Below are 18,300 nucleotides of genomic sequence, written 5' to 3'. Positions count from 1 at the left end.
CCTTTTTTTAATCGGCCTTATAAGAATGAGAGAGTCAGCGATCCGACTATGATGTGAATCTGTATCCATGGGATAAAAAAAAAATCCTGAGTTTGACCGTTAGTCCCTGAGCCATTAGATGTCGGGAAAGCGATACTTTGAATACTAGTTTCACAGAAGCAAGACAGAAAAAGAGACCACCAAACGCATGTCACTGGGCGACTGCAATCACAAATCTCCTCCAGCAAGGACTCCTGAGGTTACTCACGAGGGCTGAGAGTGAGTGCGCAGACTGGCACTCTGTAAACCTTGCCTGCTTTCTGCTGCATGAGCGCTAGTCACAAACTGACACTACGCAAACTCCACAGCAATGTAAATAAGTGATGGCACATGCAAGCAGCATCGGGATCGGCGGTCTTCACTTATGAAGCCCTGCACTCGTGCTTGTGGCGGCACCCCCTTGCGGGAGCAAGCAGCGGCCATATGTTTGTAATTAACGTGGTTGTGCCACTGCTCGCTCCCGCAACGTGGATGCTGCCACAAGCACGAGTGCAGTGCTTGAAAAGTGTAGACTGATGGCTAAAGGCACTCCTAGAGAAGCACATGCACGCTGCCTAGGTGAGACCTAAAAAAAACACTGCAAATGGACACAACACCAGTTTAGAAAAATAATTAATCTTTATGTAAACCAAAACAAGACCAAACAACAAAAATCCACACTACAGAAACAAAATTATGACTTTCAGATGGTAGAAATAGTTTAGTTCAAAGCAAATTGCAGATGCAACACCTTTCACACAAAGTACCTGGGATGGGTCACACAAACAAACAAAACAGGCCGCAGGTAAGGTGATGCATTAGTTCCTTACACTCAGGGAAGGTGATGCGTCGGTTCCTTGCTCCGGGGGAGGTGATGCGTCAGTTCCTTACTGCTGCACAGGGGAGGTGATGCGTCGGTTCCTTACCGGAGAAAAAGTGATGCGTCGGTTTCTTATTGCATCCCTCATCGATGTAGCAAACTTGGCGCCTTAATGCGATGCGATGAATCAGGACGATGCGTGGATTCTTCCAGCTTCCAGAGGAAAATAGTCTCTAGAGGACCAAAACAACAGCAGGCACCTCTTTGCAGGTCAGAACTCCCAGCAAGGAAGTTCAGGGAGCTAGTGGTGAAGTCTGTGTTCCTGAGACATCAGAACAGGAGGCAAGCTCAGTTTCAAGCCCTTGGAGATCTTCCTCAAGCAGGGGACACAGTAAATAGCAAAGTCCTTTTCTCCTTTCCTTGGCAGCAAGTAGCCACTGCAGGCCAACCCCAGACAGCAAACAGCACAGGGACAGTATTCCTCCTCAGCATCTCCGGCTCTTCTACTTGGCTAAGGTCCTCTTGATTGCCCAGAAGTGATCTAAGAGTATGGGGTCTGGGCCCCTCTTTTTATATCCAATAATCCTTGGTTCTCTGAAGGCAGAGAGTGTCTGTAACCAGCCAAAACCAGTTCTGTGGGGCACTTTGCAAGTGCACATCAACCTCCATTGTCAGTGTGAGCCCTGGCTCCAGACACACCACAGGGGGGCGGAGTTTTAAGTGTGGAAGGCAGCACAGCCCTATTCAGGTGCAGGTGCTACTCCTCCCACAATTCCAAATGCAGACCAGGCCTATTCAGCCCAGCCCTGACTCATCAGGCTCTCTGGAGCCACTGCTCCCCCAGCCCCTGACACTCCAAATCCAGACATGCAATACACAAACCAAGCAGAGGCATACTGGATGGCTAAGCAAGAAAATACCTACTTTCTAAAAGTGGTATTTTTAAACACAGAATATAAAAATCACCCTCACTAAAAGATGGATTGTAACATTCTGAGTTCAGGCATATCAAACTTGTTCCCAGGGGTAGTTATGTTTATAAGATGTTATTAACAAACTCCCCATTCTATCCTATGGGAGCAGGTACCCATGCAATAGTGAAACACGAAATTGGCATTATTTCACTATCAGCACATGCCACACACATTAGGGCATGTCATATATTTCACATACAATATACCCTGCCCACAGGGGTACCTCAGGCCTACCATAGGGGTGACTAACATGTAAGAAAAGGGAAAGTTAGGGACTGGCAAGTGTGTGCACTTGCCAAATCGACATGGCAGTACCAGACTGCACACAGGCTCTGCAATGGCAGGCCAGAGTTTACATTTACAGGATCCTACTATAACATCTAATTTTAGGCCTATTTCCCTTCTGCATTTCTTTGCAAAATCTATTGAAAAAAACGTGAATTCTTTAATCACCGATTTCACTTGAACAATCAGCGTTCTCCATATGAGCCAATCTGGTTTCTGTGCTAATTGTAGCACGGAGACAGCCTTCCTCGAGATATCAGAGTCCATTAAGGAGACCCTAGATACAGGAGGAAGAGCGGTTTTATTCCTACTTGATCTGTCCTCTGCTTTCGACACCGTGCCCCATGACCGTCTCCTGCAGAGGCTAAGGGAGTGTGGTCTTGGTGGCACAGTCTTAGAATGGTTCTCCTCCTTTTTAGAGGATAGAAGTCAGGAGGTCCCCCCTTTTGCGGCTTGCATTCCCCCTATAAAGGTAAGTGTCCCTCAGGGATCCATTCTGAGTCAGCTGTTGTTCAATCTCTATCTGGCTCCTCTCGCCCCTCTGGCAGAGGCTCATGGTACAACTATTATATCCTATGCGAATGATATTCAGCTGCTGTTCACCTGTAAAAGGGAGGAGGAGCCAGATGGAGAGAGGATTAACAAATGCTTAAGAGAGGTTTTTATGTGGTTCAGATCCAACTAACTGCAATGTAACCCTGAGAAATCGGAAGTGATCCTTTTCGGCTCATTCACCCAGGAAGCATGGAGGTGCTGGTTGCCTGGTGACACACCACCCCTTCAGCTATCAGTAGGAGCAGTGAGAAATCTGGGGGTAAAAATGGATGCCTCCCTTGACATGAAATCCCAAGTCAAATCAGTTGCTGGTACCTGCTATGGCATCCTGAAAATGCTCCGGAGATTTCTTCCCCTCCTTTCGCTCGTTCATAGAAGGACGGTGGTCCAGGCAGGTATAACATCAAGACTGGACTACACTAACGTCCTCTACATAGGCCTCCTGGACTGCCTCCTGCATAAACTTCAAGTAATACAAAACATGGCTGCTGGAGCAGTTCTTGTGCTGGGTCCTAGAGAACGAATCTCACTACATTTAAAGAACTTACATTGGCTGCCGATCCCTAATAGAATTCACTTTAAGGCTCTTGTGCTTGCCTTCAAAGCTCTTCATGGCACAGGAGCCCCATACATTAGGGAGCTTTGTATGCTCTGCTCAGCGCTGGGTAAACAGAACAAAGTGGCTGGATAGGGAAAATCTTTCTCACGAATGTAGGTCACGCAGTCAATTTATACTACGTAGCCACGGTCATCTGTACCAAAACAAATTAATTTCATTTTTTTTGGTTTCTCAATTTTTTCAAAACTGCATGGGCAAACCAAACAACTGTCACGACAGTGAATACATGAATACAATATTTACATATATACATACATACCAATATACATTATTTACAAAGTGAAGAAAACACAATTATTTGAGACAATTTTCAAATGACACACCAAAAAGAACAAATAACGTGATTCAATACTGAGACATTAGTCGCATTTATGTGCAATTAGAAAATTCATACATAACAAAGAAGGTACAACCAGTCCGAAGGGTTGTAAAACCAGAGGACGGGCGGGGACAGATGGATTGGTACACCTGCCTGCCTGACAACACTGTGGTATGATGTTTATAATGGGTTGCACCATTAGGGTCCCAGATGGTATATTATTTCCTTTCCTAGGTGCACCCTTTTTAAATAACCACAGGGTGGAGGTGTCGACGCGTTTCGAACCGGATAAATGACGGTTCTCTTCAGGACGGGGACTGGGGTCAGTGTCTGTAACAATATACAGAAAAGGTGTCAGGGTTGGGGACCATAGAGCTCTTAGAAAAAACTTTAGTGACTCCACATCAAGAATTAGAATTTTACCTGCACATGGCAATGAGTGTGCCTTGATGTCGGTAAAACGCCAAGGAAGATGAGATTTCTGTAAAGACATGTAAAGGGGACTTAGCACTGTAGTCCATGTTTGCAGTTCGAGTTCTAACCATAACATCTAAAACCAACAAGGGTAAGGGGCTCATACCTGTGGTTTGCCTGTGAGAGTTTTTTCATGAATTATTGACCGCCACACGGGACTGACACGGAGGAGTGGAGCTGCTTACATGATGATTATTTTCTCAATCAAGCTGGGGACAACACAAACATGGGGGCACACAATTAGGAAACTACTTCTACAAAGGGCAGAGCAAAAGTGTGATGCCGGATTCTGTTCCTACCTGACAGGTTGGCCCGTAATACGGGTGGCGTCAGATGTCAAAGGATCAGTTCGGAACTTGCTCGCAATCTGCATAGAGACAAGGCAATTGTATTACAACCCGGCGCTTGCATGGGGCCAAGGGTTGAGGAAATGCGGTGCTACGCGCGGTTAACAAAACCCGTGGTGCACTTACTTGTTGTATTTCGGTGGGATTCAATCACTCGGAAACTCCTGGCACACGGTCTGTCTGTGTGTCTCAGCGTTTTCCGGCGTATTTGAAAACTCCCTGCTCTGCTTGCTTGTGGGTGTGGCCCGGGGGCCGGGTGAAGGCTCATGGTACATGTAGTCCACGGCATTATGACAAAGAATGTTTACAGGCTTTTTTAGAATAAAAAGCAATGTTCAATAATCGCCGCTTGATGGGGCAACATCAAGCAGCTAAGGTTTCGATGCGTAGTCAGACCGGGGCGTTAGAATTCCATGGCGCATGGTCCGCAGTACACGCGCTGTATTAACCAGGCTGGCATAGTTAGGGTTATTCAGAACTAGAACTACTAGAGACGCGGTGCTAAGGCAATACAGCGATGTTTATGCTGTTTGCATTATATGGGAAGATGCAAAGTATAGTTGAAAATGAGAGACAATGTTAAAACAGAAGCACAACCAAGCTCCATACATTAGGGAGCTTTGTATGCTCTGCTCAGCGCTGGTACACTCTATTGAGTAGCTGTGCGCTATATAAAAATTAAATAACATAACATAACATTTTGTGGGTGGCACAATCAGTGCTGCAGTCCACTAGCTGCATTTCATTTACAGGCCCTGGGCACACACAGTGCACTGTATTTGGGTCTGACTAGTAAATTAAATATGCCAATCATTGAATCACAACCCATAACAACAATTTACAAAGGGGGCACTTGCACTTTGGCACTGAACAGCAGTCGCAAAGTGCCCAAATCATCTAGACCAGCAAAACGAAGTCCAACACACAGCAAAAACACTGGAGGCAAAAGGCTAAAGTACAGGGGAAACTCACATCAATGCTGCCAGGTCTAACAGTCTGTGACTTCACTGATGACATCACTAATGACATCTCAAACGACATCATCTACAGAGGCACTCACACCCCTTTACAACCTCTCAAACACCCATGCACACAACCACTCACATACCCATTCACAGACCCAAACAAGTACTCACACAACCATTCATGCATTCAAAGAGCCACTCACACACCCACTCACTCACTCATACAGCTACTCATACAGCCAGTCACTGACCCATACTGCCACTTGTACAGCCACACACTCACCCATACAGCTATGCTCATACCCACTAATTCACCTATACAGCACTCACACACCCACTCACTCACCCATACAGTCTCTCAACGCAGCCACTCGCATATCCATACAAGCCCTCACACATCCACTCACTCATCCATATATCCATTCACACAGACACTCTACAATATAGCCATTCACACACCAATTCACTTAAACACCCACTCAAACAACCACTCACTCCCCCATATAGCCACTTACAGAACCAGTCACTGATTTGTACACCTATTCAGGTGCCCACTCACTCACCCATGCAGTTACTTACACACCCACTCACTCACCATACTGCCACTCACTCACCCATACAGCCACTGACACAGCAACTCACTCACCAATACAGTCACTCACACAGATACGTACACACCTACTTATACCACCATACAGGCACTTAGCCACCCACTCATACTCAGTCACACAGCCACTCACATAATATATGTTAGAAATATTATCACGTATTAGTAGTACACCTAGAGCCGCATTACACATGTTGTACATTTTCCTTCATTGCACCAGGAGCACCAATGGTGCGCTCGGCACAATGAAGCAAAATGTGCCGCATTTTGGGGAATTTGCTGCCCCCAGGGCAGCCACGAACTTGTGCTTCCCTGGAAGCAGCACATTCATGTGAAATACAGAGTGACTGTTTTAATGCAGCTCTGTGTTTCACTGTGCAGGTGGCAACCCACCTGCACTTTTAAAGGGGAATAGAGATCCCCTTGCAGGTGGGTGCAGTCAGTGACTGCACCTGCCTGCAAGGGAGTGTCTGGGGGGTCCATAAACCCCCTTTACCCTTGCAGAAGGCTGCTCTCAGGAGGTACACTGACTTTTAGTTGGCGCACTGTCAGTGCACCTCCTGAGGGCTACTTTTTCTCTGTGCCCACATCTATAATATTGCAAAGAGGCAAAGGAATTCCCTCACTTATTTATTTTTTATTTATTTATTTAAAAAGTTTCATATAATGCTGGCTAGACCACGAGGTATCCGAGTGCTTTACATGAGAAGATGATATAAAGCAAACATTGCATACAAGTAGATAAAAGATAATGAAACATCACATGAAATATACAAATCAAAATAGAGTTACAGGTGCAAGAGCTATACATTTCAAGTAATTAGGTAGATGATGTTCGAGAAATGGATAGATATTACTGGACAAATATAACATGGTGATTGGAGATCAGGTGCAGGTCACAGGTTAGGACCCCCAATAATAATTGGGCCAAACATGACATACAAGTAGATAAAAGATAATGAAAAGACCATGCGAAATACACAAATCAAATAGATAAACAGGGTCAAGAGCTATACATATCAAGTAATTAGGTAGATGATGTTCAGGAAAATGGACAAATATTACTGGACTAGTATAACATGGTGAATTGGAGATGAAGTGCAGGTCACAGTTTAGGATCCCCAATAATAGCTGAGGACATGGATTTTGAGGTATTTTTTTAAGCTGAAATAGGTGGGGTTACCGCATGGGCCATGCCCCTATGCAAATGCAAATGAGAGAACACCCACTTGAAGAGAGCTCTGGCACTTTACGTGCGCCAGTGCTATTAGTAATACAGAAGGGTCACTCAAGCGTCTGTATCCCTTCTGTAATACCAAAGTGCCCCGGGGGCACGCAAAGCAGACGCAAATGCCCGTTGTGCCCCCATGGCACTTTATGTAGTACGGCCCTTAGTACAGTAATTTAACTTTTGTACTAGCTTGGTACATATGTTTAACAATCATAAACTCTTCGAAAATACTTACACTCATTGGATGATGTCATCAGTGATATCATTTGAGAAGTCATCAGTGTTGATCATAGATTCATGCAACCATTCACACACCCAGTCATGCACCATTACAATCACTCCCACACGCATAAAGCAATTCACACACCCATTCACAGGTCCATACATCAACTCACAAACCCACTAACACACCCACACAGCCACTCACAAACCCACACAACCACACATGCACCCACTCACAGATTCATTCAACCCCTTACAACCCAGTCACACACCCATACAACCACTCACACACAAGATCCATACAACCACTCACACACCCACCCACAAAACCACTCACACACCCATCCACAAAACCACTCACACACCTATCCACAAAACCACTCACAATCCCACTCACAGACCCATACATCCACTCACACACCCACTAACACACACATACAGCACCTCGAACACCTACTTACATAACCACACAACCACTCACATACCCATGCAACCTCTCACACACCCATACAACCACTCACACATCTATACAACCACTCCTACACCCCTACAACCACTCACACAGCCACACACACACAAACTCACAAACCCATTCATAGACGCATAAAGCCACCCACCTACCAATTGACAGACCTATACAGCCAAACACACACCCACTAAGAGATCCATACAGCCACTCACACATTCACTCCGACACCCATACAGCCACTCAAACACCCACTCACACACTGATACAATTATACACAACCTCTTGGATAACATATGTTAGAAATAGTATCACTCATTACTAGTACAGAAAGAATACTAATTTAACTAATGCAGCAGCTTCATATCTATCTTTAAGTCTCAGAAACATTTACGAAACACACCCACTGGATTTTATGAGTGATGTCATTTGAGATGTCATGAGTGATCTCATCCGTGATGCCACTGACCATGTCATGAGTGGTGTGATGTGGGAGGTCATAACCAGTGCATTGTGGGGGCTTAAGTTATAGTTAGCCCAGTTAACTACAACTGCTGAATTTCTATGGTTTTGTGCGTGTGAAATCTAAGCCTAACTAAAATGTCTCTGAAACCTTTGATTTTTTTTCAGTGTATATATATATATATATATATATATATATATATATATATATATATATATATATGATTTCATAATGAAATAAGAATGTAATTTGTTCAACTTCTCATTGGAAAATCAACGTAATAGTCGTAAGATAGCATGATTGGTCCACGTGCAAGTGATCTTAAAGAGTATTAGAAGAAAGAAGTTGCAGTGGAAAAAAGTTTAACCTTTGTAAAAAAAAAAAGTTCAAACTGCTTGCATATTCACGCGCTCTGTTTCAAAGTGTTTGTGAATTGTAGAATGGGTAAAACCATTAACTGCTGCATGTGCGTCTATAGTGGAAAGAGTGGCTAAGTCTGTGAAAAGGGTGAAGCCTCTTCAAGATATACCCGAGCATGTGGAAATCTCAGTACGTGGCATCATTTAAGGGTTCTAATGCATGTTTCCTTCCTTCCCTGTCTCTTTTTTACAAATCAGTTTCATTTACACAGTGCATCAGCAGTGCAGGCTGCAAACTTACATTGTGGTCGTTGGTAAATCCACTTCAGCCTCGCTTCATTTTTCTTCAGCTTCGTTGCTGATCTGCTCCATCCTCTGAAGCGCTGACGTCTCTGTGAAGCCCACCAGCGCTGGGCGCCTGTTCCAACCTCTGAAGGGTTGAAGAGTAAGAGAGGCGGCAGTGCCGTGCCTCTGTTCCACCCTCTAGAGCCTCTGTGAGAGCCATCAGTGCCGTTCCTCTGTTCCAGCCTCTGAGGCCTCTGTGAGAGCCAGCAGTGTTGTCCACCTGCTCCATCCACTGCAGCGTTTGCAGCCTCTGCCAGTAGTAGTCTTGTGCCTTTGATCAAGCTTCTGTGAGAGCCAACAGGGCCATGTTTACGCTGCATCACTTCTGTTCTAACTATTGAAGCCCCTGTGAGAGCCAGCAGTGCCCTGCATCTGTTCCACCCTCTGAAGCCTCTTAGTTCCAGCAGTGCCGTGCCTCTGTTCCACCCTCTGTGAGAGCCAGCAGTGCCGGGCCTCTGCTCCTTCCTCTGAAGCCTCTGTGAGAGCCATCAGTGCAGTGCCTCTGTTCCACCCTCTATGAGAGCCAGCAGTGCTGTGCCTCTGTTCCACCCTCTGAAGCCTCTGTGGGAGCCAGCAGTGCTGTGCCTCTGTTCCACCCTCTGTGAGAGCCAGCAGTGGGAGCCAGCAGTGCCGGGCCTCTGTTCTACCCTCTGTGTGAGTCAGAAGCGCTGTGCTTCTGTTACACCCTCTGTGAGAGCCAGCAGTGCCGGGCCTCTGTTCCACCCTCTGTGAGAGCCATCAGTGCCGATCCTCTGTTCCACCCTCTGAAGCCTCAGTGGGAGCCAGCAGTGCCGTGCCTCTGTTCCACCCTCTGAAGCCTCTGTGGGAGCCAGCAGTGCCGTGCCTCTGTTCCACCCTCTGTGAGAGCCAGCAGTGCCGTGCCTCTGTTCCACCCTCTGAAGCCTCTGTGGGAGCCAGCAGTGCCGTGCCTCTGTTCCACCCTCTGTGGGAGCCAGCAGTGCCGTGCCTCTGTTCCACCCTCTGTGAGAGCCAGCAGTGCCGTGCCTCTGTTCCACCCTCTGAAGCCTCTGTGGGAGCCAGCAGTGCCGTGCCTCTGTTCCACCCTCTGTGGGAGCCAGCAGTGCCGTGCCTCTGTTCCACCCTCTGAAGCCTCTGTGGGAGCCAGCAGTGCCGTGCCTCTGTTCCACCCTCTGAAGCCTCTGTGGGACCCAGCAGTGCTGTGCCTCTGTTCCACCCGCTGAAGCCTCTGTGGGAGCCAGCAGTGCCGTGCCTCTGTTCCACCCTCTGTGAGAGCCAGCAGTGCTGTGCCTCTGTTCCACCCTCTGAAGCCTCTGTGGGAGCCAGCAGTGCCGTGCCTCTGTTCCACCCTCTGTGGGAGCCAGCAGTGCCGTGCCTCTGTTCCACCCTCTGAAGCCTCTGTGGGAGCCAGCAGTGCCGTGCCTCTGTTCCACCCTCTGTGGGAGCCAGCAGTGCTGTGCCTCTGTTCCCCCCTCTGTGAGAGCCAGCAGTGCTGTGCCTCTGTTCCACCCTCTGAAGCCTCTGTGGGAGCCAGCAGTGCCGTGCCTCTGTTCCACCCTCTGTGGGAGCCAGCAGTGCCGTGCCTCTGTTCCACCCTCTGAAGCCTCTGTGGGAGCCAGCAGTGCCGTGCCTCTGTTCCACCCTCTGTGGGAGCCAGCAGTGCCGTGCCTCTGTTCCACCCTCTGTGAAAGCAGGCAGTGCTGTGCTTCTGTTACACCCTATGGGAGAGCCATCAGTGCAGTGTCTCTGTTCCACCCTCTGAGAGCCAGCAGTGCAGTGCCTCTGTTCCACCCTCTATGAGAGCCAGCAGTGCTGTGCCTCTGTTCCACCCTCTGTGGGAGCCAGCAGTGCCGTGCCTCTGTTCCACTCTCTGTGGGAGCCAGCAGTGCCATGCCTCTGTTCCACCCTCTGAAGCCTCTGTGGGAGCCAGCAGTGCTGTGCCTCTGTTCCAGCCTCTGTGGGACCCGGCAGTGCCGTGCCGCTGTTCCACCCTCTGAAGCCTCTGTGGGAGCCAGCAGTGCCGGGCCTCTGTTCCACCCTCTGTGAAAGCAAGCAGTGTTGTGCCTCTGTTCCACCCTCTGTGGGAGCCAGCAGTGCCGTGCCTCTGTTCAAGCCTCTGTGGGACTCGGCAGTGCCGTGCCTCTGTTCCACCCTCTGAAGCCTCTGTGGGAGCCAGCAGTGCCGGGCCTCTGTTCCACCCTCTGTGAAAGCAAGCAGTGCCGTGCCTCTGTTCCACCCTCTGAAGCCTCTGTGGGAGCCAGCAGTGCCGTGCCTCTGTTCCAGCCTCTGTGGGACCCGGCAGTGCCGTGCCTCTGTTCCACCCTCTGAAGCCTCTGTGGGAGCCAGCAGTGCCGGGCCTCTGTTCCACCCTCTGTGAAAGCAAGCAGTGCCGTGCCTCTGTTCCACCCTCTGAAGCCTCTGTGGGAGCCAGCAGTGCCGGGCCTCTGTTCCACCCTCTGTGAAAGCAAGCAGTGCTGTGCCTCTGTTCCAGCCTCTATGAGAGCCAGCAGTGCCGTGCCTCTGTTCCAGCCTCTATGAGAGCCAGCAGTGCCGTGCCTCTGTTCCAGCCTCTATGAGAGCCAGCAGTGCCTTGCCTCTGTTCCACCCTCTGAAGCCTCTGTGGGAGCCAGCAGTGCTGTACTTTTCCTCTACCCGCGGGAGCCTCTTTGAGCGCCTGCTCTGCCCCGCCTCTGCTCCAACCACCGACGGCTCTGCGAGAGCCAGCACTGCTGTGCCTGGCTCGCCCGGAGGTGCTGCGGCTTTGAACTAGCAGAGCCTGGAAGATGAGGCACCAGCGAGGGAGTGGCTGCCTCCATATGGATGTGATCTGTTCCCAGTACAGCGGTAGAGGAGATCGCGCTCCGCTGACAACTGCTGCAGCTGTTTGCAAGCAATGGCGGGAGTGAGAGCGTCCGTGTCCTCCCTCTGACACACTCTCTTACCTGCAGCGCCGCTCCCTGCGTGCCTGAAGACCATTATCGCTTGTCAAGACCTTTTCGGATGTCTGCGCTTTTCAAGTGTAGACATTATCAGGTGAAGACTTTGATCTTTCTGCCTTTCTGACATCAAACCGTGTCTTTGAAATACTTCTGTAATTGCCATGTTTGTAAGACATTGCGGGCATTACATGCATCACAAAAATGAGAGGATGTGTTCAAAGTAAAATAAGTGTTTTACACCATGTCTTTGATATTTTATACAATATAAAGTACAATACCGAGTAGAATTGAGAAACGGGGGAGCACAGTACAATGTAACAAACTGCAACCCAAATGTTGCTCTTTTGCATACCCTTTCTTTAAAAAACTGTTTTTTATTATTTTTTGTTTTAGAATATAAAATATGTACTATCAATGTCCAGTGAAAATTCACAAAGGGTATTAATTAAATCATATTTAGCATGAATGGGGAAACGCTTTCGATAACTAACAGTGATTACTACACGGCCAGTTACCTCCTTCCCTAAATTTCATAGGAAGACGGTGTCATGTCAAGGAAGACAAGAATAGGGACAAAGGGTAGGAAGTAGGAACGGGTGAATTGGGGGTAAACTTGTTCGTGAGTGACACCAGTATCATCCATAATAATGAGCTGATGTCATAATATTCCCAAACAACCTGTTTTACCTTTTACATCGATCAAATAAATTGATATTGGATAGCATTTACCCCATGGGTTACCATTAAGATTTAGGGCCTTAAGTATCAAGCTATTTTGCATTCCTAAATGGTGCATGTGACATGTCGCTAAATGTAACCGTTTGCGAATGCAAAATAGCCTTTCCAAGATGTATAAAAGGTTTTGGCAGTGCATTTGCGGTAAACACAATTTTTTACAATTACCTAAAATTGCGACTACAATTTGAGATTCTCTAACCACGCATCAACATCAACATCATTTGACATCAACATCAAATGACTCAAAATTAGATGTCCTCCATGCTGCTGTGTTTAATGAAATGAAAAGCAACTTATAATACGCAACTAAAACCCGAAGGCATCAAGGTGCCTAACAGACAGAAGGTCATCAAAAAAGGCAGAGACAAAAACTACAAGTAGGCTTTGACAAAAAGACGAGTCTTCAGAGCTTTTCTAAAGGCTTGCAAGTGGGCAGAGACTTAATTTCATTCGGTAGGGTGTTCCACCATTTAGGCTCAAGAATCGAAAAAGCTCTGCCCCCCCACTTAGCTCTCCGAAAGCGGGGCGCACATAGCAGAGACTTCTTGGCAGAGCGTAAGTTTCTAGAAGGGCTATAAGGGACCAAAAGGTCAGCAATTCCTCCCGACCTATTTCTCGCCAAGGCTCCATATGTCAGGCAGAGAATTTTAAAACGGGCTCAGGGGCGGGGACTTCTGGCCAACGGCGTACCTACTCCTCGGAGGAGTTGCGTAATCTGGATAAAGGTGAAGTACGCTTGGATCATGTAACCCTGATGAAACTCAGGAAGTACGCGATATCTCTCCCCCATAATGTGACCCCCTTAGGGCTGTACTCTTCACTGAAAATAGCTAGCCTAAATACCCGTTCGCTCCACTGCCACCATGTGGAAGTCTATAATCTGCTGCAGGACAACGAGATAGATATATTGACCCTTTCAGAGACTTGGATGGGCGATAATTCGATGCCTGACATCATTGCCGCTCTCCCTAGCGGCTATGATGCTATGTGGCATAACCGCCCAGGAAGTGCACGGGGGGAGGGGTAGCGGTCCTTTTTAAAAAAGGCTCTGTTAGTGGAAAGACTGCTGTCAGAGACAGTCGATCTAGCTGATTTGCTTGGGGTAAAAGTCACAGTGAATAACTCCTGTTGGGTGGTGCTAGCAGTTTATCGCTCACCCAATGCAACCCCACTGTTCTATGATTTTTTTGGTCCCATTATGTCGGACTTATGTACCCGATATACGAAAATCTTAGTAACAGGAGATCTTAACCTACATTGGGATAAATCCCATTGGGACCTGCCTATGCGCCAATTGGACACCATGATGTCAGCTCTAAGCTTCAAACAAATTGTGGAGGTTCCCACACACATTAAAGGTCATGTTCTTGACCTTGTGTGGACCACAGATCCTTAAAGATGTTGCCCCATGTATATGGTCTGACCATCATTTAGTATCCTGCGAGGTACGCATTAACGGCCACATAAATAACTTGCCACCGGAAGTTAGGAGAATCCGTAAATGGGCAGAGGTTGATTTGATAACCCTGACCAAGGTGTTCTCGCCAATGGATCAGTCTCTGAGTCCAGGTCGTAGTCTGGACCGGGAATACGCGGATCTAACGCAGAGCTTGATTCAGGCTATTGACCAGATAGCACCTATGAGAACGAAGCTAATAAAAGGACCTGGTAAAGGGGCTCCATGGTTTACGCCATCATTGAGGGACCATAAAAGGAAGCTTAGAGCATTGGAAAGAGGATGGAGGAAAACCAAACAGGACACAGCTAGGAACCTCTACCGAAACTCTCTTAACCTATACAAAAAGTCTATTGCTCTAGCTAAAGCTGAATACTATGAGTCCCGCCTAAGTAAGGCAGTTAATGTCCAGAAAGAGACCTTTAAGATCTTGTAGGAGCTGAGTAAAAAATCCGAAAGCTCTCAGTCTCCCATAAATTGCAATGCCTTCCAGGGATACTTCTTGGAGAAAGTGAGATCCATTATCCAGGAAATAAAAAGTGGCATGGCAAATGGGATGGCTATGCCCACAGCCCCTCATAAACCGGTTGACTGCACTATCGCACTGTTCCCAGAGATTGATACACTGAGTCTGGAGCAGTTGATGGGCAGAATCAAATCCGGATCTCCAGCAGACCCGTGTCCACCCAGGGTCTTTCAGGTAGCCCCCCCCTTATTGGAGGAATGCATCATCTCCCTCCTTAATAGATCCTTGGAGACAGGGTATATACCAGCTGAACTTAAGGAAGCACGTGTAAGACCCCTATTGAAGAAACCAGGCGCAGACCGCGCAGTGCTAAAGAACTACAGGCCTATCTCTCAGTTGCCATTCCTCTCAAAAATACTGGAACAGCATGTATTAAAATCCTTGTCCATGTACTTCGAGTCTCACCACCTACTTCATGAATGACAGGCAGGGTTCCGAGCTCATCACAGCACCGAGTTGGTGAGGCTCTCGGTGCTGGATGAATTGAGAGGCTTGGCTGACGGTAAGAAACCGAGCGCCCTGATTTTGCTTGATCTTTCAGCGGCGTTCGATACCGTCAGCCATGCCCTGCTTCTGGAGAGATTGAGTGACTTCGGGATCAAAGGCCTGGCCCTCAGATGGTTGCAATCCTTCCTCTTGGGAAGGACCCAAAGGATACAACTTGGGGACGAAATCTCCGAGGTGGGGACTCTAGAATGTGGGGTGCCTCAGGGCTCGGCCCTGTCCCCACTTCTATTTAATCTCTACCTGCAACCTCTGATTGCTTCCTTGGCGTGCATGGGCTGTACAGTATTTAACTATGCGGACGACACGCAGCTGTTGCTGAGTGTCGATAACACAAGCGCCGCACAACTCCAAGCCCAGAACATCTTGAGGTACACTGTACAATGGATGACGGAAAATCTTTTGAAAATTAACCCAGATAAGACCGAGGTATTGGTGATTCCATCTGCCACCTCACCATGGTGTGACCTCTATTGGCCTGCGGAGTTAGGCCCGGCTCCAAAACCTAGCTTGAATGTAAAGAGCCTGGGGATCAAACTGGACTGCGATCTATCAATGGTCAGTCAGATCTCTTCTGTGGTGGGAAGCTGTGCCAACATCATCAGACAGCTACGGAAGCTAGCCCCCGTTCTCTCTCAATCCATGATGCGCTCAATCGTAGCAGCCACTGTTATCTCGAGGATAGATTACGGGAATGCCCTCTATCTCGGCCTGCCGAAAACCCTGACAAATAGGCTACAGGTCGTCATGAACGATGCTGCACGTCTCATCTTCAGGCTCCCAAGACGAAACAAAACATCTCCCCTGTTACAGAGCCTGCACTGGCTCCCTATCAAAGAGCGAGTGGAATTCAAGAATCTGTGTACAGCTCATAAGGCAATCTACGGTCTGGCACCCGCCTACATTAAAGATCGCTTGGTGGTGTACAGTCCATTGAGAACTCTTAGATCTTCAGATTCTCAGTTATTGGTCTGTCCCCGGTGCAAACTTGTAACCAAGGGAGGCAGAGCCTTCTCTGTGTTAGTTCCTCAGTTATGGAACACACTACCTGAGACGCTGCGCAGGGAAGGGAATCTCCTACGGTTTAGAAAGGTGCTAAAAACACTGCTGTTTAGAAGATCCATGAGTGCTATATAGGCTAGTGGATGCCTTCTTTTGTGATTGCTAAGTTATTGTTCTTACCATCGATTTCCGAGCGCCTAGAGACCTGCAGGTGATTGGGCGCGATACAAATCAAAAATAACAATAACAAAAAGAATCCTATCCTCCATCGGAAGCCAATGAAGGAGTTTCCTAGCAGCAGAGGCTGATGAACGTCTGGGCAAGTCTAAAACAAACCTCGCAGCTGCGTTCTGAACAATTTGTAACCGCTGCAGCAGGCCCTTGTTGATCCCTGCATACAGTGCATTACAATAGTCCAATCTCGACCCTATCAGGGCCACCACGACTTGCTTTCTTGCTTGCGGGGACAGGTAGTGTTTGATCTTCCTTAGAATGTGAATAACACCCCAGCAGGTGGCAATTGTTCTGTTAACCTGCTGCTGCATACTTAGCAACGGGTCAATCAGGACTCCCAAATTCTTAGCTAGGCCGGTGGGTGCAGGGCAGGCTCCCAACGAGGTGGGCCACCATTCCGCCGACCATATCTCCTCCTTTCCTCCGAACACCAGAATCTCCGTCTTCTCGCCGTTAAGCCTCAATGAATTGTTACTCATCCATTGGGCGACTGCCTCCATACATGATCTAAAATTGGAGGCAGTCAGAGTGACAGACTGGGCGAGAGACACCAGAATCTGCATGTCGTCGGCATAGGAGACTACCTCCATCCCAAAAGATCTAATAAGCCTGGCCAGTGGGGTTACATAGATTTTAAATAGGGTCAGACTTAATGCCGACCCCTGAGGAACCCCACAGTGCACAGGAAGAGATGGAGATAGAAACTCTCCCAGCTTAACTCTCTGTTCTCTCCGATCAAGAAAGGAGGTCAGTAGGCTAAGTGCAGACCCCTCAACCCCTATCTCCCTCAGTCGAGATGTTAATACCGAGGGAGAGAGGGTGTCAAACGCAGCTGTAAGGTCCAGGAGGACGAGCAAGGTAGTCTGACCCCTGTCCACCCTAGTGCGGATGTTGTCGAGCACAATGGTGAGGGCAGACTCCGTACTGTGCCCCCTCCTGAAACCATGCTGCGAATGATCAAAAATATCGGAGTTTTCCAGGAAGGCTGAAAGATGCTGGTTCAGATGTATTTCCAGCATCTTTGCAGGGGCTGGGAGCAGAGAAATGGGGCGTACATTTTTTAGCACCCCAGGATCCAGCGTAGGTTTTTTCAGCAGTGGTTTCACTACTGCCCTCTTCCACTGCGATGGAAAGATACTGTCCCTCATGGCCTTGTTCATGATCTCCAAAAGTGGCGGCAGCAGAGTCTCCTTACACTGCTTTAGGAGCTTGAGGAGGCAGGGGTCTAGCGGGGAGCCCGACTTGATCCTGCTGAGCAGACTCTCTAGGTCAGATAGAGAAAGGGGAGGAAAACTACACAGACTAGCCTGTGAAGAAACCTCAGCCACCAATACGGGGGGAGAGAAGGAAGGGGGAGAGAAGGATAATGAGGTCCTCTGCAGCTATAACGCAGTATGGATGTCTCCGATTTTTGATTGAAAAATTTGGGCAATTGTGATGTACCAATACAATTCACCATTGTTCTACAGCACAAATAGTGCATATATCAATGTGCTGTCTATTCATTTTTTGCTGTAGAACTTTCATACTTTGAAATATAGTTTTGTTGACTGCATTCTATTAGTAATTCCTCTGTGTTGAATACCGTGTAGCCTGGCGTTCTTCTCCCCTGATCAACTGCACATGTGCTTGTTTCCGAGGCTTTCGCATTATTCTTAGTGCCACCCCTGTTTCAGGGTCCACAGAAACAATTTTTTCAAGGTATTTGCTCCATGAGAGCACCAAAGAAACCTCTTTTTTGACAACGAATTTCCTTCCCCACTCCACAGGGTTGCAGGATTTGCCTCTTCCTTTGATCGTGGGATTAGGCTGTTTTAATTCACAGGGGTTGTGAATGTATCGAATAATTATGA

The 18,300-nt window shown here is 47.8% G+C and overlaps 1 protein-coding gene and 1 pseudogene across 1 annotated transcript in view; one reads left to right on the top strand and one right to left on the bottom strand.

The window, feature by feature from the left end:
• ADAMTS20 (ADAM metallopeptidase with thrombospondin type 1 motif 20) overlaps nucleotides 1–18,300 on the top strand; it is a 1,033,120-nt gene that overhangs the window by 793,081 nt on the left and 221,739 nt on the right. The gene's annotated exons all lie outside the window — the stretch shown is intronic.
• On the bottom strand, nucleotides 10,843–12,024 carry LOC147751364 (uncharacterized; annotated as a pseudogene).

The sequence above is a fragment of the Lissotriton vulgaris genome, chromosome 1_1 (genome assembly GCF_964263255.1).
Source record: "Lissotriton vulgaris chromosome 1_1, aLisVul1.2, whole genome shotgun sequence".
NCBI classification, from domain to species: domain Eukaryota; kingdom Metazoa; phylum Chordata; class Amphibia; order Caudata; family Salamandridae; genus Lissotriton; species Lissotriton vulgaris.
The sequence above is the reverse complement of the archived record's forward strand: the minus strand, read 5'-3'. Positions and strand labels throughout refer to the sequence as shown.